Source organism: Panthera uncia (assembly GCF_023721935.1).
Source record: "Panthera uncia isolate 11264 chromosome C1 unlocalized genomic scaffold, Puncia_PCG_1.0 HiC_scaffold_3, whole genome shotgun sequence".
NCBI lineage: Eukaryota > Metazoa > Chordata > Mammalia > Carnivora > Felidae > Panthera > Panthera uncia.
In genome coordinates this window covers 96,385,403-96,406,489 of record NW_026057584.1, presented here as the reverse complement: position 1 = coordinate 96,406,489, position 21,087 = coordinate 96,385,403, and the positions used below count along the sequence as shown (strand labels likewise).

General features: G+C 42.5%; 1 protein-coding gene across 2 annotated transcripts in view; it reads right to left on the bottom strand.

Moving 5' to 3' along the window:
* LOC125911670 (dual specificity protein kinase pyk3) overlaps positions 1 to 14,225 on the bottom strand; it is a 39,007-nt gene extending 24,782 nt beyond the window's left edge. The window contains exon 1 of one of the 2 annotated variants that reach the window (XR_007454406.1): positions 3,903 to 14,225. The gene's annotated coding sequence lies outside the window, so the exon portion shown is untranslated. The other variant, XM_049615723.1, reaches the window with a different exon arrangement.
* Between the last annotated feature and the right edge of the window lie 6,862 nt (positions 14,226 to 21,087).

Sequence of the window (21,087 nt, the reverse complement as noted above, 5' to 3'; positions counted from 1 at the left end):
GAAATAGAGAAGAATTGGGCTACTCTAGCCCCTGGAGAACTTTAACCTGGTAGGAGTATAGTTCAGATATCTCTTTGTAGAAAAAGAACTTCCAGTATAATAAAATTCATCTTAATAGGTTGTGACATATTACAGTGTCAGCATGAAAAGTCATCCAATTTCCCTATAAAATGAGAAAAGCAATCCCCACCCTTCCCTTCCTCACAAATACCTATGAGATCAAATGTGGAAGCTCCATGGAAGAAATATACTCAATCATCTATCAGTCCCCTTCAGTGATGTATTACACTGATCAAATCTGAAGTGTCTTAATACAAATAATGTAGCTATTTTTAATCAATACCAAGTCATTTAATAGAGATACATTGCACTAGGTGTTGACCTATCTCCAAAATTTTCCCAAATACTGACTTTTAACAAGACACTTCAAAATACAGGAAGTCTTTCAAATGACATTTTGACTGTCACTGCTCCGTTTCTGTCAAGCTAAGCTCTCTGTCCATTGGTCAGTAAATAGCATAAAATTTGCAAGGTCCATTTTGCCAATTCAATTTGAGTGGTGGTAGAGTCTTAAGAACCAATGAGCACAGAAAATGAGTTTTTATAATAAATGCTTCATAGGAAAAAACAAGGTCAGACATCTATCTTTACCCAATCTATTCTTTTAAGACACAGCTCAAGTCTTTTCTGTTCCATGATACTTTCTCTGACAATGAGTGCCCTCCAAGATCTCTCCTTTTGAACTTCAAAAATATTTTATTGAATGGGCTGGGTTTAATGGGAAGCAAGCAAAAACCAATTTTATTTTTTCTCACCTTTCCATAAGTTTGATTAGCACTGACATTCCTTATTACCTTCTTTGATAACATTTGGGGCAGATTCCTGCTGCTTTGGCCATTTTTAGACATGAAAATGTCCAGTGGAAACTAATCATAGCAGAACATCAATCCAGCCCAATCTTATAATCATGCAACTTTAACATAGGGCAATAGAATATTCAAACTGCTATTGAATTAAACCTTCTCCTGCCCCCCATCTGGCACCTGCCTTGGCTGAGGAAGCATGCGGTGAAGAAGGAGAAGCAGTCACCTTTGCCACCCTGCCCCTCTTCTTTGCTCCACATCCTCTCCTACTTACTAGCTGCTGCCATTGCTGAGATATGGAAATGGTGTCCTTCTGCCATTGCAGATGTCTGAAGCAGACGCTTCCTCTCCCGATGTGCTTTTGCTGGTTTCTGGGGATTCTCCGCTTCTGACTCCAGTTTTGTTACCTCATACAGTGCTTCTCCTCTGGCTGATTGCTTCTGACTCCCACTTTATTTCCAGAGATTTATCTCTCAGTTAGGGTGGTATCAACTCTCCAGATGATCTCCCCTGGCAGGGACCCAAACCAACTCCCTTCTGTGAGGCCCATATTGCAGGAAATGTGCTCCTTTGCTCCACTGTCAGCAGGAGTTCACCATCTCTTTCTTGTTTCTGCTGTCCCAGGGCTGTTGGCCAGCCACAGCATCAGCCACTGGTATTTATTCACTTCAAACAAGAAGCAGGTATCAGTCTCTAAGTCTGCCAAACTCCAAGGAATGTGGCCAGGCTTTCTGAGTAGTTTTCTTGAAACTTCTCTTCATTTGGCTTAAAATCATTTAAATCATTTGGCTTGAAAAGTACTGATGAGCAGTGATAGAAGAAATGCACAAAACCCTCTAGACTCCCTCCAAAGAAACTCCTTCTTTCAGCTCTTCCCTGAAGAAGTGAACAATGGGCTAATAAGACAGACCAACTGCACAGTCTCTGTACACACTCTGCCTAAGTGGCCAGATCTAGCACATAGCCCTGTGAGTGTGGATACCTGGTACCAGCTGATTTGTCCTCTGAAATCCTTACCGGAAGTCTGAGGCAAGTGACATCTAATGACTTGTTACTCTTCTATATGCATCGTTCTTGACAAGATTGCCTTATTTTACTGAGTACCACTATAAGATTAGCTGTATTTAAACCTTGGGAAGATAAGAGTTTGAAGAAAATGGAATAAATGAAGAAGAGACCATATTTTGTATTCTTGAGGTCCTCACAAACTAGTGGAGACTGTAGTAGAAACTTTCTGGAATTATATATCAGCCCCATGGCCTAATGCCCCATTTCTTTGGAAACTCACCCCCATACCCCCTGATGGGCCACAACAGCCATGTTTGTATGGTAATGCTATTCATTAGGCATTGCTCACTTGGACCTATGGCTGACATCTTCCTCAAGATGAGCTAATTAGATTACTTTCTTGGGAGTTAAGGATTGGACTGAAAATCATATCAGACTCTGCAGCTGGAAAGGTAGGCATTTTCTACCTTGCAGAATAGAGAAGAGAAAATCAACCTACAGAGGAAGAAAGAGAATGGGGCAAGCATACAAAAATACACAGAAATGAGGGGAAGAGAGAGAGAGAATCTGTGAACTTGGTTTCAATGACCTCCCTATTGACTCGTTGCATCTCTGCCCTTTGGCTTATGATAATGCCTGAATCCATACAGGAATTCTCCTCTCTCTCTCTCTCTCTCTCCCTCTCTCTCTCTCTCTCCCCCTCTCTCTCTCTTTTGCTTAAGCTAACTAAAGTTAGCTTCAGTTTCTAAAATCTGAAGTATCCTAAGTAATAGAAACATAATATATACATAAAAAGGAGTTGAGAACAAGACAACAGCATATAGGTAAAAGTGGCTGATCAGGAAAGACACCACAGAGAATCGGTATTTGGGATGATCTTCAGAAGATGAGTGGGACTGCTATGGGGAAAATGGGAAATAATCTAGGTAGAGAAAATAGGATGAGCATGGAAAGGAGGTGGAGAATTGAACATTTAGCTGAGGTGCCTAATATGTCAAGAGGAGTCACTGGAAAGAAAATTAGATGAAGGTCAGATTTTAGGAATCTTGAAAGGCATGTAAGTTTGAAAGGTTTTTTAGCTGGAGTAACATGATAGGATCTGTATTACCAAAGCTAATTATTATAACAGTGTTTAGGAAAATTAGAAGATAAGGGGACTAGATATAGGGAAAGCAGATGAAAAAGGCTAATGGGAGGACCAGTCTAGGTTAGTGGGTATTGGAAGAAGAAAGGAAAAGTCCAGTTTGGCATTTTAGTTCTGGAATCAGAGTAAGGAGTGTGATGGTCCCATGGCAGAAACAATTCCAGATCTAAATGGTGCCAAACATGACCATGTCCTAGCCCATTTAATGAGTAGCTACTGCCATGGTACACTGCTGTTGAGCAAATTACATACATGCTGTAGCAGACACATGCTGTTTCCCAACTAGCAGCAGCTTCCCCTTTCTTTGGGGAGCAGCACTCCAATCTCTTTTGAGAATTTGGGTCAGGAGGCTCTTCTAAATTCACGTGTCTCTCTGTTACTGTAGAGCTTCAGATGTGATGCAGGCATCAATGTCTCTGCAATGTCTTTGTCATGTAAAGGGACACATAAGGCACGTTCTGACTCTGTAGCCCTCAACCCTAGGCTTATAAACCCCCCATCCTGGACTCACCTGTGTGATTCCCACCCCCAATCAGACAACACTGGTGCAAAGAAGGATCTATAGGTATCAAATAGCTACCATAAAATTAGTCTTTTTATATGTTTATTTATCTTGAGAAAGAGAGAGAGAGGGGGAACACAAGTCTGGAAGGGGCAGAGAGAGAGAAAGACAGAGAGAGAATCCCAAGCAGGCCTGACACAGGCTCAAACCTATGAACGGTGAGATCATGACCTGAGCTAAAATCAAGGGTCAGATGTACAAATGACTGAGCCACCCAGGTACCCCATAAAATTAGTCTTTAAGTTACCCTTTAACCTCTACTTAGTACTTGACAGGATCTAAGGTGTTAGGCTACCTGGGATTGAATGTTGGCTCCCCCACTTACCAACTGGGTGACCCTGGGCAAGGTAATTAACGTCACCATGACTCATTATCTTCACCTACAAAATAGGGATAACAGTAGGGTCTATCTGAAAAATGATATTAGGAAGATTAAATATCTTAAAACTCACAAAGTGCTTAGGACAGTGTTTGATACATTGAGAAGGCCCAAAACATTAGCTTACAATATAAGAAGCACTTGAACACATTGGCAAGTTATTGCCCAAAAAGAGTAGCTCAGTTTCTCATTGCACAAGAGCTGAGACTGTTGTGTCTGGCACATTTTCTCCACATGTCCAATAAACAAGACTGCCCATAAGGTAATATCATCAATCTACTTAAGGTTATACTTGTACAGAAAATTCATCCTGGTGGGCCTATTCCAATGATACAGCTAAATTTGAAGTCAGAAATTTCGTCAGGATTATACTAAGATCTTTTGATGAATGAAGACTTTGGCTGGTAACACCTGTCCTAAATTTTTTCCTAATAAATGATACATACCTTTGAGATTAAACAAGATTATTTTGCCAATATTTGTGACATCTGCATCTCTTTTTTTTTTCTTTTAAGTAAAAACTGACTGTCTTGGGTTTGAATAACACGTGTTCATGTGCCAACACTGTTTCCCCCTCCCCCACCATCACCCAATACCAATCCTATCTGCCAAGTTCACATGCAGCCTCAGACCTTTCCCAGCCCACAGGAAGATAGCCACCCTTACCCTTTTAAAGATAATAGGAAATAAGACCCGGAGCGCCTGGATGGCTCAGTCAGTTAAGCGGCCAACTTCGGCTCAGGTCATGATCTCGCAGTCCGTGAGTTCTAGCCCCGCGTCAGGCTCTGTGCTGACAGCTCAGAACCTGGAGCCTGCTTCAGATTCTGTGTCTCCCTCTCTCTGACCCTCCCCTGTTAATGCTGTGTCTCTCCCTGTCTCAAAAATAAATAAACGTTAAAAAAAATGTAAAAAAAAAAGATCCACTTGCCACTTAGGGTGATTTTGTCAGAGAGATAGATCTAAAAATTATCATGCTCTCAATAGAATGGTGACTCTGTCTCCCCAATCACTTTAACCAACATTGCAAAACCCCCAAAATACTGAGAATTAGTGCTGTAGTCATTTACGAGGTAATCTGACTCTCAATGGAAAGGATATGAAGACAGCCACTTTAATGAACCATATGAAGTTAACTATATGATTTCCTTAAAGTCTCTAGGCTCCTTCCTTACTATATCATTAGGAAGCAAGGACTTGGACCTTGCATAGCACAGTGCAAAGAGTTCAGGGTAGGAGCCCTGGATCCAAGTCCCAGGCCTACCATTTACTTCCCATGAGATGTAAGAACAATAATACTTGTGCTGCTAACCTCCAGAAGGTTCCAGTAATGAGCCAGGGTGATCATTCATGTTTGTGCACATGCTTTGTATACCCTCAAATGCTCTGCTACCACAATATAGATTTCCCAACACCCACAGAAATGTCTTGGGTAAGATATACCTGGGATATGCCACAAGGCCTTATATGAGAGGAATCCACTAAAGCGATGTCATTCATGGTTAAAGACAGTGCTCACTCATGACTAAATGCCCCATTTCAAGGACCTTGAGGATAAGCTCCACTTTGAGTTTAGTCCCAAGGAGCAGTTATCATCTATCAAAATTTTATAGGATTTCTTGTATCTGACAAGGAAAATTATGTAACTTTATTTCACTTTTTTGGAGCCAAGATCAATGAAAAACTGTTAAATTAGCACATCTTAGGCGCCTGGGAACATCTATTCTTGCTGTTCCTTTCAAAGTGTGAGTTCTACTGTTATTTTTAATTTGACTCTTCTACATTATATTGAATTGTATCTGAGAGCTTCTTTCACAAGAAGAAGGAATGAAAAGGAGATATCAGTGATGACTGACTGAGAAGTATTTCCAGAAGAAAACAAATACATGTCTTGTAGGTCAGATAGACATTTACTTGGCAGTACTTTCCAGGGCTTACTTTTGGCACTCAGATTCTCTGATTTCATCTGCATCCAAGGCATTATGGCAACTTTAAGATTATCCAGGACAAAGGAAACAAAACCCAAGAAGCCCACATGAGTCCACAGCCCATGTAGGGGTCTCTCTCCACATGCTACACACTACCCACTACAGTCTAGTGGGGAAGGCCCAAGGCCGGGTCACTGTCTGTTCCCTGGGACTGAGGACAATTGGAGCAAGAGATCTCAGGGCCTACAGCAGCATGCTCTTTTTCCATGGAATTACTCTAAAGGTTTTGTTATAAAGTTAACAAACATATAATGTTTACCCACTATGTGCCCGGATCACATTATAAGGAACACAAACACAAATATAAAACACAATTCCTAATCCCAGGGAATTGTGGCAGGGGAAGAGGCATATGTTGATCGAGCCATAATAGAGGACACGGTGGGATAAGAGATAGATGAGAAGCATAAATCAGGGCCGAAGGGGCAAAATGAGAGGCTGGGTGGTGGACTCAGAAGTCCAACTGCTGCCTGGGCACAAATGCCTACTTAACAAAATGTGTGACTCTGGGCCAGACACTTAACCTCTCTCTGTGCCTCAGGTCCTTCATACAATCGGGATAATAATACTACCTACATCACTGAGTTGTTAGGATGCCTGAATGAGTTAATATGGGTAAAGCACTTGGAACGGTCCCAGGCATATATTGCATGGCATGTTGGGATGAAAGAATGGCACTTTCGTTCATCCCAAAGAGACAGAAAACAAAGATAGTGACCAGTCCAATCTCCTTGTCAAATAGACAACCCTGGTAAATCATCTAATGACACTTGCTAGCAAGGATACCCCTGGAGAAACAAAGCTCTTACTCCCCAGACTGGCCCCCTTCATCGTGCCACCTGAGAGACCACTCTACAACCACTGGGGCAATAGTGTGCATTAAATACCAAGCTTCATCAAAATGTTTTTAATGCTCTTAAAATTAACTCGAAGGATTCTTAAAAATTAAATTGAATCGTTCAGTCTCTCTTTTGTCAATTCTGTGCAATAGCAAGCTTCTCCCCATTTACTTTTGGGATTCAACTTTCATTTAAAACTTTTGATAATCTAATGGTTAGTTTCCTTCAGTAACCTTAAATTTGCCTCAAATATAAGGGGAAAAGTCCTCATAGTATCCCCAAATAGCACCTAAGGAAGAGAAAAGTTGGAAAGAGAAAGTGGATGCAAAAGATTAATGTCTCTCTTTCCAAACTTTGCCCATGACCTGACTATTCCTTACCCATAGGGAAAAGAGGCCAGAACCCCATGGCCATTGTATGGAGAACATCTTGGGAGCATCCCGACCTGCCTGAAGAGAGAGCCATGCTCATAAATGTCTGAGCATAGTCAACTAGTTGTTGTAAGTAATAAGCTCTCAGGATCAGAGATAGATACACACACACATACATACACAGATGATAGAAAATTAAGTAGGTAATGTCTGTTTTTTAAGTCAAGAAATGTTTCATCACCCCAAATACTTTCTCCAATCCAAGATTTACTCTGAAATCCCACCATTAACATGCATTTCAGTTAAGCCACACCCTTTACAGGCATTAATTTACAGGCATTAATTTATTATTTAAATTAATAAATTTAAATATTCTTAAGATTGACAGTCCACTGTCTCTCTAACACCTGGGCCTAAACCCAGTCATCAGACTGCCTTCCTCCTGACTGGAGGAACAAGGATCCTGGAAGATGGGGAGTCTGCAGAGAGCCATAGCATGACCAGCAACAGAGAAAGGAGGAAGGCAGTGCCCAGGACGATTTCCCACCCTCACTATTTGGTTGAAAGCTGATCCTAGATCCCTGCCTTGTCCAAATATCATCCACTGACTTCACAGAAAGGTCAGGAAAAGATTTATCATTCAGTCTTTGTTTCTAGGCTTGTAAGTGGAATTTCAGAGAAGTGACATGTGGGAGGGAGATATGGTTCAATTGGTAGGTAAATCATAGCTTGGTTAGCATACTTTTTAATTGCCAGAGGAAATAAATGGTAAGTGGTTGAATTGCAGTTGGTGGTGACATTGCTCTGAACTGCTCAGGCTGTAGGAAAGGAAACCAGTGGGAAGGAAAATACCCAAAGAACAGCGTTGTCACGGGCATTTCCAATGCAACACAGCCAGCCAAATCAATCAGGGTTAAAAAAAAAAAAAAACTGGCTAAAGGCCACCCTCTCATCAATCCTGGAAGAGAAAACCATAGCAACATATGTTCCCTTAAAAATGGAAAACTGCAATTCATTTCCAAAGTAATCATTTCTAGTGCCTGCCTCAACTTTTTATGCCTCTCTGAACTTCCTGGGTATATTTACAGAGCAAAACTTTCTTCCTGTGTGTGTGTTCATGCTGTGTTTTATTTGCATTGCAGAATATCACTGTAGCCCTCCCAGTCCTTATAAATTAAGTTTATTTTGAGATGAGAGGAATGGAGCAGAAGTAGTCCCTGCTGTGACTTAATGTTGTAAGAGTTTATTTCTTTGTTTTTCTTGGGAAACTATATTGATGGGGCAGGCAGGGGAAAAAAACCAAAGATAAAAAGTCTCCCCCCAACTCCATGTCTGTTTTGACTCTCATTTTTAAAAAGCAAATGTATCCAAATAATCTCCTTCCAGATGTACTCAGATCAAATGGGGACACTGGGTAATTGAGAAACAAGATTTCCATCTGCTCTATCAATTGAAAGGCAAAAAGTGGAAAGGAAAAAAAAATTGAACCACTCCTCTGTTGCCTGTGAGCATTGTAAATGGATGGATAATTCAAGTGCTGGAGGACTTGGAAAGAGCTGAGATCCCTGAGTGACTGACAAGTGTAGCTCCAGGACAGCCATGCAGCGTGGCTGTTCTCCAAGTCTTTCTCCAGGGCCAGGGTACCACCCTGGTGCCCCACTCCCTTGACTGTTGTGTCCCCAGCACCCCACCCCACATTGGCCAGCAAGCATGCATGCATGTATTCATCTCTTCAACCAATATTTGTTGGGCTCCCACCACCTTGAATTTCACTTACTCATTTGAATTTCACCATGACTATGTGAAATAGGTGCGGGTAGGCAGCTCATTGTTGCCCTGAAATGTTATTAAGTCCCATACTCCATGAGTCATGTCACATACCTCTGCTTTGTCTCTCAAACTAGATTAGAAACTTTTCAAAAGCAGGAAGACTAGCTGCAAGGGCTTGTCTTTCATTGCTCACATTCTCTAGAGTGACTTCTAACAAAGAGCACTGAATATAACAAGGAAAGCAAAATAAACCCATTAAAAAAAAAAGGTAGATTTACTTCACTTTTAAATATAGGGATGTACCCAATAAAACAAATCTCAATCACTGGGAAGAAAACATTTTCGCCAGTCCTAGCCCTCCTTTTTTCTAGAGTCGGAAATACCACCTTTGGAGCAGATTGCTGCTCTCAGAAATGGCATTTGAGAGGTATTTCTGACTTATTTAGGTTAAAGCAAGTGCTTTAAGTGCTCATTCTTTCTGGAAGAATTGTCTAACCAGATGCCTTTGTCCTGGTGAAAAGCTCTGCAGTTGGAGGTAGAAGTCAGTCCAAGCCCTTCCTTGGTGGGTATGTGCATCTGTGCATTTACCCCAGGGCCTGGAAACCTTGTGACCAGAAGAGAAGTGCACCCACGACCCTGCCTGGAAGGACAGTGAGGCTCCCTAAAAGAAACGTACTACCAGCAGGAGCGTCACTCAGCTCAGACCCTGCTCCTTAGTGGGGACGGCCAGACTGGGGCACTCCCTGTGGACCTGCCTCTCCACTGAGGAAGGTGCTTGTGGAAAGTGGCCACATGCCATTTGTTGTAGACTGAATTGTGTCCCTTACCCAAAAGCCCCTAACCCGTACATGACTGTATCTGGAGATACGGTCTTTAAGAACTAGTTAAGGTTAAAGGAAATCATAAATGTAGGGCCCTAATCCAATAGGACTCTGGCCTTATAAGAAGAGAAAGTTCTCTGTCTATCTCTCTCTGTCTCTCTATGTCTCTCTCTGTCTCTTTCTCTCCACCATGAGAGAACAAAGAGAAGGTAGCCCTCTGAAAGCCAAGAAGAGAGCCCTTACCAGGAACCAACTCTGCCTGACCTTGATCTGGGACTTCCATCCTCAAGAGCTGTGAGAAAATAAATATCTGTAGTTTAAGCCACCCAATGTATGGTATTGTCTGACAGCCCACGCTGACTAATACAGGTACTGTCTATCTTATTTTGTTGATTAAAAAACTAAGTTCAGAAAGGTTAAGTAATTTGCTCAAGATCACATAGCCAGTAAGGGACAGAGCTAAAATTCTATAGTGCATTCTTCTCCTTTTGCTGAACTGAAATTCTGATGGAAAGCCACGTTTACTTTGATCCACACTGTTACAGGAAGGGGAGGTAGGCTCATTAGGCAGACAATAATGAGAAATGTATATGCCATTATAATAGCTTTACATGGCCTGAAATAGTGAAAAAGCAAGGCTTACCAAAAATCCTTGCTGAATAAATAAATGAGTAAGTGAATGAATGAATGAATGAATGAATTTCTCCAGGCTAGAGCTAGCAAGGCTTCATAGAAGAGGTTACAATTAGGAAGCTGGCATTCTTTCCCCAACACCTAAGCCTTCCCTTGGTGAACATTCTCCCCACTGTCAGATGTCATGAGGGTTAGTCCTTCCCTGGCCACACACCAGTGGACACCTGGGCTTTGCAGACTGAATCTCTCCTGCCTGTCCCTATAGCATCTTGTATGGCAGTGACAAGAGACAGATGTGTGCACTCTTCTGCTCTCCTTTTCCTGTGTTCACACTTTTCCTGCAATCCATGTAGAGGCTTCATACACTGAATAGGACTTTTTGTTTCTCTTTTTCCTTCATCTGTTCATGAGGCCTCCACGTCGCCTGGACACCCAGAGCTGACCTATAGAGGGAATGAAGACTTACATATGTTACTGCTAGAACAGCAGAAGAACTGAGACAAACAGGATGTGCTGTGTGCACAACAACAGCATTGCACAGGAAAATAGAGAAAGGAGGAGACCACACTACCCCCACCCCATTCTGCCCTCAGGGAGTGTAGTAGAGGGGCAACAAGAGGGAATAGAATGAGGTGTGACCTTGGGAAAAATCTGCAAGGGAGGCAGGACATTCTGACCTGGAGGGCCAGGGCAAGAGGAAGGGCTGCTCAGGAGTCAGGACCTGTGTGGCTAGCTCCAGTGAGTAGCAGGGAAATTAACCCAGAGAGTGGGGGTCACTCACCGCTATTCACCGCTATTCAAGGCTCCACATTATCCAAGCAGGAAGCCCCATTACTGTCCATCTGATGGTGCTGGGGCAGGGCTTTCCACCCTTAGCTGCCTGTACTCTGCCTGTGGATTCTCCACCAGAGGGGGAGGAAGCACACTCACCTGGACCCCACCCCGGCTGAGCCCCGCCCCTACTGCCTTCTCTGTTCTCCCCTTCCATTCAGCAATAAGATAGTAGCTAACCCATAGAGCTTACTGTGTAAGCTATACATGTGTGTATATATACATATAAATGTGTGTATACACGTATATATATCATTCGTACTTATTTACCCCTTACTACAACACTCTATGGCAGATACTAGTATAGTCTCTCCAGTGTATGGATAAGCCTCTCTGTGGCACAAATAGATTAACTGAACATCAAACCTGGCTCCAGACCTCTGGTTTCAACCACTATTCAACATTATCTCTCATCACCCAAGATACATATTGGACCCCTTGAAACAGAGGGTATGAATGTAAGAGGTAGTGGTTTGGGAAGTGGAAAGAGCAGACCAGCATGGTACTTCACTGAAGTCCCCCACCCCCATTACACATGTCTGGGTCTATGGTCTAGCTCTCATAGTGGAATTAAACTCCCCCAGGTGAGAGTCCTGCCTTATTTATCTTGATACATCTTTCTCAAGGACAACACCCTTCATGCATAAAAAGCTGAGTAAATGGTAAGCATATTTAATTACTGGAAGTTATTAACAAAAGCTTTAGGTTTGAGTATGTTTTGAGCACCACTCAGGGTCCTAGAGTACCTCTCAAAGAGGCACAGACAGATACGTCACAGCGCTCTCCTGTTTGGACCAATAACCAGTCTTTCATTCTCTAGAGAACTTGGAGGAATAGACCAATTTACCTTTACTAATGTAAAGCATTACATTACATTACATTTTATCTTTACATTTTAAAGATATATAACCTCAGTGCATCTCACTGATTCTGAGTGATAGGGAAAGTTAAGTTATACCTTTATTATACAGGTAAAGAACCTGAGGCATTAAAGAGGTTAAAACATGTATCCAAGATCATACAGCTACTCAGTAGCAAAGCCAGGAGTGTAAGGCTAATACCTATTTTCCAACTTTCAGTCTGGCATTCTTTCCTCTAGACCTGGAAGCATCCCTTGGACAGTGGATATATTTCTCATTCTCAGAATCCATAAGCTTTATCCCACAAGTACCTTTCTCAGGCTGCACACTTGCTGGAAAGGATTTGGGGGAGGCATTTCACATAGAGCCTTGCTAGCTAAGCTTTCCATGGGCCAGCAGCATTAGCATCACCTAGGAACTTGTTAGAAATGAAGAACCTTTGGCCCATCTAGTATATATTGAACCTAAATCTGCATTTTTTTAAGTTTATTTACTTATTTTGAGATAGAGATAGAGGGGGGAGGGACAGAGAGACAGACAGACAAACAGAGAGAGAGAGAGAGAGAGAGAGAATCCCAAGCAGGCTCTGCACTGTCAGCACAGAGCCCAATGTAGGGCTTGAACCCATGAACTGTGAGATTATGACCTGAGCCAAGATCAAGAGTCAGATGTTTAACCGACTGAGCCATCCAGGTGCCCCTAAATCTGCATTTTAATAAGATTTCTGGGTGATTTGTATACATGCAAAATTTTGAGAATCACCTCTATAGAAGACCTGCCCACAGGGGCAATCAGCAACAGATAGAAGTTGAATGTTCTCAGGTAGATTCCATGAAAGTTTCATGGGTATTTTATGTAGCTGACCATATTCAGATACTGACTTGGTAAGCATCACCTGGTTCTCATTCACAACAAGCAGGTGAAGGAAGTGGAGCATACCTTGGACATGGACCTGTTAGGAACTTCAAGCAGCACCCACTGGGGGAATGCACAGATAAGCGCCATGTACCATGAGTCTCTCCCACATGAGAAAACTAGGGGAGGAGGGGCGCCTGGGTGGCTCAGTGGGTTAAGCCTCTGACTTCTGCTCAGGTCATGATCTCATGGTTCATGGGTTTGAGCCCCTCATCTGGCTCTGTGCTGACAGCTCAGAGCTTGGAGCCTGCTTTTGATTCTGTGTCTCCTTCTCTCTGCCCCTCCCCCCACCACCTGCTCTCTCTCTCTCTCTCTCTCTCTCTCTCTTAATAAATAAACATTTAAAAAAAAGAAGAAAACTAGGGGAGGGGACACCTATCTAGAGTCACATATGCATGAATTTTAGGTCCATAAATAAGGTACTGACTGGCACCATTCTCTCACCGCTGCCCTGGGACACTGTGGTGCTCAATGTTCAGAACACACAAATCTAATTCTGCTTGGCATCAACCAGAAAAGTGACTCTGCATTACAGATGATGCTGCCTCAGCTGATTTCATGGATGTCTGTCCTCTGGTCAGTGGACAAGTGGTAGGCTGAGTTGAATTCAGCCCCCTCCTCCCACCCCAATTCTCTGTCAGCTCTCATGCCAAAGGAAGTCTGAATCAAACACTATTTTTGATTTTTTATAAATTGTCTCTACAGGATGGTGTTCAGCCTATAACATGCAGAATGTTTTAAAGGACCAGCTTTTGAAACTTGTCTGGAAAAATTAAACATGCTGATAAGATTTTCCTCACCAAGAGGAGCACTTGCTAAACTGGTATGAATTTGTCCACTAACCTTAATGGTACCATAGTAGGTTGAAAGCCTTCGCCCAAAATTCATGCCCATCAAAACCCCAGAATGTGACCTTACTTGGAAATAGGGTCCTTGCAGATATAATTAGTGAAGATGATGTTATACCAGATGAGGCAGAGGTGGGCCCCAAATCCAATGACTGGTGTTTTTATAAGGAGATGGATATTTGGGGGCACCTGGGTGACTCAGTGGGTTAAGCATCCAACTTCGGCTCAGGTCATGATCTCATGATTCGTGGGTTCGAGCCCCATGTCAGGCTCTGTGCTGATAGCTCAGAGCCTGGAGACTGCTTCAGATTCTGTGTGTGTCTCTCTCTCTCTGCCCCTCCCTTGTTCATGCGCTCGCTCTCTTGCTCTCTCTCTCTCTCTCTCTCTCAGAAATAAAGACATTAAATATATATATATATCTATATATCTATATAGATATAGATATAGATATAGATATAGATATAGATATAGATATATAAAGGAGAGGGATATTTGCAGATTCACAGACGAACGTAGGTAAAAAGGTCATGTGAATGTGAAGGCAAAAATTGGAGAGATACAGCTACAAGCCAAGGAACCACCAAGAACTGCTGATAACCACAAGAAGTCAGGAAAAGGCAAGGAAGGATTCTTCCTTAGTATCTCCAGGAGGAGCATGACTCTGCCAACACTTTGATGTTGGACTTCAGAGCTTCCCAAACTGTAAGAAAATACCTTTCTGTTGTTTGAAGCCATTAGTTTGTGGTACTTCGTTAAAGCAGCCTGGGAAACTAATACAGTATCTAATAACTAATGTTGCTGACATTATTTTGAGAGCTTGCCTCATGCCAGGCATTGCTCTGAGCATTTGACATGTGTTTACCAGTTTAATCCTCCAAGCAACCTTCTGAGGGAAACATGGTTCTTCTCACTTCACATAAGAGATATGCAGTTCCCTTGACCACATTTGTTACCCAGCTGATGGGTGCTCCAGCAGGTTCTAACTCAGATCCTACTCGGAACCTCCAACCATGAGCTCTGAAAGGTGGGAAGAGACACTGAAGAGAATGTGTAGGCAAGAATTGGCATGGCCAAGCTCCTGTTCTGGCCGTGCCCCACTGACAGTGAAAATGAGGACCCATGGCAAGCAGCTGAAGGATCAGGAAGCTTGGCCACCTAGTAGCAGAAGTTAATGCTATTTGGTTTCTGGGAAATTGAGTTATTAGCGAGGGTTCTCAATTAAGAAAAGCCCCAGTGTGCAAACCTAAGCTAAAAAGAACTGAGGGGCTGTGGTAGCGGACATTCTTTGGAGAACCAGCAGGCCAAAGCTTCAAAGAGTACACCTAGGAGACCCATTTCACTCCTAGACTTGAAAGTGAGTGGACTTACAGTAGCAGCTGGGAGGAGTTCCAAGGAAAGAGTGATCTTGCTGAGTTCAGATGTTTAATTCTTTGAACATATTTCCCTTAAGTCTGTTATGGCATTTAAGAGCTGTTTCTAAAAATTACCGTGCTAATGTACAGTTTGGGTTGGTTGAAAGGGTGGGCTGGCTCTCTGGAATCTGTCAAATCTTTCATAGGAGCCCCCACTGATGAGCCACAAACTAGGAGGAGCTGGAATGCCACGTGGTAGCAGACAGTTCTTGCTGTAAACAAAGCCTGAGGCTTTAAAAAAAAATGTATAGAATGAATGTATCCTACACGCAAAGTCTATACAAAGGTTTCTCAGCCCTCTGGGTTGGTTTTTTGGGCTGGATCATTCTTAGTTGGGTGGGCGGAGTATGTCCTGTGCATTATAGGATGTCCAGCCGCATTCCTGGCTTCTTACCCACTGGATTTCCAAAAGCATCCCCATCCCAGTACAAAAATGTACCCAGAACAAAGTCGTCCCCCTCCCTACCAAGAACCACTAATCTATATAGAGTAACAGAAAAATGCCACCATTCACTTGGGAAAGTCTTTGTATTTACAACGTTTGTTAAGCAGCTCAAGGGAGAGGTCAGATAGCACTCCCTTTTCACAATCAGCTCTACTCACATGCTCTTTTTTTTTTAATATTTATTTATTTTTGAGAGAGAGAGAGAGACAGAGCACGGGCAGGGGAGGGGCAGAGAGAGAGGGAGACACAGAATCTAAAACAGGCTCCAGGCTCTGAGCTGTCAGCACAGAGCCCAACATGGGGCTCAAACTCGGGAACGGTGAGATCATGACCTGAGCCAAAGTCAGACGCTCAACTGACTGAGCCACCCAGGTGCCCCTCTGTTCACATGCTTTTAGCCCAGATTTGGCCAACTACCCAAAAATCTTCTCTACCCTGTTTCTTTCTTCCTTAGCTTCTCCAACACTACTCTTTCCTTACTTCCATTCCTAATATTTCCTGTTCTCCTTTCCTGGCTCATTTTCCTCTGCTTGTCCCAAAACATTGATGTTTCATAGCTTTCATTCTTAGCTCTCTGGTTTGCTTTCCTTGGTTAAGTGTTACTTCCACATAACCCCATTTCTCATCTACACATTGACAACTGACTTCCAAATCCCTGTCTTTAGCTTGACCCTACTCTAAGCCTTAACTAAAAAGGACTAAACTAGTATTCTAGTACTCCTAGCTAGATATCTATATATGTTCCACAGATACCTCAAAATCAAATTATCTATAAACATCCAAAATATTTACTGAAATTCCAAGCAACTTGGTCTCTATGCCACCATTCATTCTGATCAAAATTCCGTCAAAATTCTGAGAGGTCTTCCTTCTGAAAACCCCCCATGATGAACTTGTCACCAGGCACTATTATAGATTCTACTGTGGCTGCTTCCTCTGGTCTGCACCCCTCTCTCCACTCTGTCAGGACTGTAAACTAGGCCTCTCCATCTCTGTCTGCTCCCACTGTTGTTCAAGCACCATTCTAAAACAGTTGGGATCCACTCCCCGCTCTTCCTCCTATGCTTCTACTGCAAGGACAGGATCCATGATCCACCCAGGTACTCAACCCAGAAACCTGAGCCTCACTATTCACTCCTCCTCCTGCTTCCCATTCAACCAGTCAACAGGATAATCTTCGTTCTACCTGGAATTCATCTACTCCTCTTTCTACTCCTGCTGTCTTAGTCTCAGCAATTGTTACATCTTGCCTGGACTATTCAGTAAGTCTCCCTCACTCCAAAATTTGCCCCATCCACTTAGTATTACAGCAATCACTAGAATGATCTTTAAAAATAAAACTCTGGCATATAATCCAGCAATCCCACTTCTGGGTATTTATCCAAAAGAATTGAAAACAAGATCTTGGTGATAGCTGCAAGCCCATTTCACTGCAACATGATTCACAATAGCCTAGAGGTGGAAGCAATCCAAATGCCCATTGACAGATGATCAGATAAATAAAATGCCCTATATACAGACAGTGGAATATTATTCTACATTAAAAAGTGAGACCCCATCACAAGCTACAAGATGGATGAACTTTGAGGACATTAGTCCTCAGTGAAATAAGGCAGTCACAAAAAGACAAATGTATGATTCCACTTACATGAGGTGTCTAAAGTAGCCAAATATGTAGAAACAGAAAGTAGAAGAGCAATTACTGGGAGCTGGAGCAGGGGATGGGTGAGGGCTGGGGAGAAATGGGGAGCTGTTGTTCAGTGGGTATAGAGTTCCAGTTTTGTAAGACGTAAAAGTTACAGAGATCTATTATTGTACAATATGTACACACTTAACACTACTGAACTGTACACTTAAAAGTGGTAAAGATGGGGGCACCTGGGTGACTCAGTTGGTTAAGCATCTGACTTCAGCTCAGGTCAGGATCTCACAGTTTGTGAGTTAGAGCCCGGCATCGGGCTCTGTGCTGACAGCTCAGAGCCTGGAATCTGCTTTGGTTTCCGTGTCTCCCTCTCTCTCTGCCCCTCCCCTGCTTTCTCTCTCTCATTCTCTCTCTCTCTCTCTCTCTCTCTCTCAAAAATAAATAAACATTTAAAAAATGATAAAGATGGTAAATTTTACTTTATGTGATTTGTAACACGCTTAACAACTGCTTTAAATAAAAATCTGTTCATATAACTGCCTGTTGTAAACCCTTCCCTGGCTCACTCTCTTCTGGCGTTTGCAAAATCTGTCTGTTCCACTTGGAATGTTCTTCAAAACACCTCTTCCCTGCTCTGCTCCTGGAAAATGTTTCCTGGTCCTACGGGACAACTTCTCTCACCTCCCTCCTTTGTGATGACATAACCCCTCAACTTACCCCACTGGGCACTCACACTAAGGAGCTGATGCCCATTTTCCATGTCTGCTCATCCTAAGAGGCTGTGAAGTCTTCACACACAGGCACTTCAGTGTCCTTCACCTCTACGTCTCTGGAGGTGTGCATGCTGCCCAGCTGGTTTAGGAAGGCATTCATCAGATCCCAGTGCTGTGCCTACAAAGATTTCTGCTGAATTCTATTTTTTCCATTTTATCCTACCTGAGATAAATGTTTCCCCTGCCTCCCCAATCTGACTTTTCTGCCTTCTTTTTTATAGTCTTCTTTCCTCAGTAAACTTCCAATACTGGCCTGGTCCCGCATTGACTAACCTCAGGGTTTCCAATTTCATTTTCCTTATACTTCTGTCCCATGGTTGCTGGATCCCAGAGCTTTTCATGAATGTAGTTTCCATCAGACAGTATGTAGGATGACTCACTGAAGTGGAACAAAGACTCATTTGAACTGAGATCTGTTACAATAAAGCAGTGGCCACTGGGATTATTTACATACAGTTTGAGGAGTAATCTGCTGCTCTGAGCCACTGGAGAGATGTGTGACCATTTCTCCACCTCTGTTTTAAAATGTAGATTTTATTATTATTCCATTCTGGTGAGGCCAACACACCAGGACAGGGTGGCCATTGAAAAGATAGTTGGTTATTCACAGTTCCCAAGAGGAAGGGCCATGGGAGGAAGGACTGGGGCTGCCCAGGACTCAGAGGAAGTGAGGAGAAAGCATGGGTGAGAACTTTTCTCTTGGTTTTACCTGGAAGAAATATCTGAGTCAGGGTAAGCAAGCTATGCACATTTAGGATTGGTTAGTTTGAATACTTGAAGTAGGCTTCAGGGCATAGGGGCTGTCTCTAGCCGCCTGGTACCTGGCCAGGTGGTGATTATGGCAGGGGATAGTGTAGTGGCCCAGAGCGTGAGAGCCCAGTAAGGGAGGTGCAAGGGGGAGATGGGCTTTTGATGAGTTGGCTTACATGTGGAAGGTACAAAGGAGTTGTAGTTATCTTTAGGAATTGGCTTACCCTAGGAGGAACAGTGTGAGCCCCCACCAGCTAGTCTCCAAGATATCAGAGCGTCATATAATACGGAAAATAAAAAACATGATTCACATACTTCCCAACACCAGAATCAGACCATGGAGCATGAAGTATGGCTGTGGGAGGACAAAGAAGGGGAAAAAATATGGATAATGTTTCTATTAACATTGCAGGTAACCCAGACTAGAGCATTCCCTGACTCTTAAAAAGTTGGGAAGAAAAATTCTTCCAGCTACAGATTTAAAAATAGTCACTCACTTTCTCAGAAGCCAGCTTCTAAAACATTTACTTTAGATTTCTTTTTATGTGATGTGATAAATATACATTTTTTTCCCATAGAGAATATTTATGAAAACTTTTCTGGGAAATGTCTTTTCACTAAATATAGGGTCTCTGGAGACAGATCAGGAAAACAGCCCCCCAAATGTGCTGTCAATTGTGACCTGACAGTCTGAATTACCATATTTTTATATTGTAACTCACTTCCCTTAATGATATATATATTCTACTAATGGTGTGAAAGAGATAGAAACTGGCAGCTTTAATGGTGTGTGATGTATGTGCTCCCGAACCATTAAATGCAAGATTTTGCCTGAGATAAGAGGGAGCTCCAACTTGCCTTCATGTGGGGCATGGGCTTCAGCCCGACACTCAGCAGAGGTGACCTTTGGTGGTGAGGTGATATTGAATCCCATCTCCTTAGCGCATATTAAAGGTGACCACCCAGGCAGACTTTGACATTTGGTAACTTTTGAACCTTTTATATGCCACTTTCTTTCTCCAAATGGCCTTCCCCTCTGCACACGTGGGTCCCCCCTCCCAGCTTTCCTTTTTTTCTCTGTCTCTTCCTGGATGAGGCTCTAGCCCTCAGCACTTACTGGAACTGATTGTCAATTCAAATGACTATACCCAGGGGTCATCCTACTGGAGGACAGGCGTGACCACATGTGTTTGCATTTTGGAAACTGGGACATTTAAAATGAACCTAAAGTGCATTTGTACAAAAGAGTACCCAAGTGTGCCCCTATCTGGTAGCCCTTCCTGGAACCCAAGACACCTTGTCATGCTGACAGCCTGCAGTCTCCTCTGCCCACACAGAGGATGTCAATGCCTTCTGCCTTTTGGGCTGGACACTAGGAATGGCCCCAAGCTCCCAAGCTTGACAAAATTTCTAGATAGAACGCATCTGTCATAGCCACTTTCTGTGACATGCTGTCTGCCATAACAGAGACATGGTGGTGTTTGTGCCTTGAGCCCTATGAGTTCATCTGGGGCACTATCACTGTTACCTTAGCTTCTCTCTAAGCTCTGCTTCCTCTCTCCCCTATCTTAGGACTGAGAGCTGCGAACCTGCCTTCCCTAATCATATCAACCCCTGACTACTGTTTGGCTTCTCAACATCAGGTCTACAGTTTTGTTTTGTTTTGTTTTTTGTTTTGTTTTGTTTTTAAGACAAAAATTACACAGACATTTTACATAAAAAAAAAAAAATCCGAAGGCACAAAAGGGATTACTTAAGAGAAACCTGACAGTTTATCCATCAATCAAGACTTTTGTCCATGAGACTAACCCAATATCTGCACTGGCCCTGAAGGAGAAAAGAAACCCTGGCTTTTAATCAAGAATGTGGACAAATATAGACAGCTACAGTAAATTAAAGGATTTTTTTTGAAAGCTTCAATAAATGAAGAGATATACTGTGCACTTGTATGTGCAAACTAAATATCGCAAAACATCCAATGTCCCAAGGTGAAATTCAAGCTTTAATGCAATCTCAATCATATTCTCAAAAAAAGTTTTTCTTCAAACTTAGCACATATTAACTATGATGTTCATCTAAGAGAGATAAGAGATAAGTATAACAAGGGAAAACAACAAACGAGACTATTTAATTTCAATGGAATAAATAGTCCAGAATTAGACCATAGCCTAAAATCAGAATTTTATATGTAGCAAAAAGATGTCATAAATCAATGAAGGCAAAGGTGGACATATCT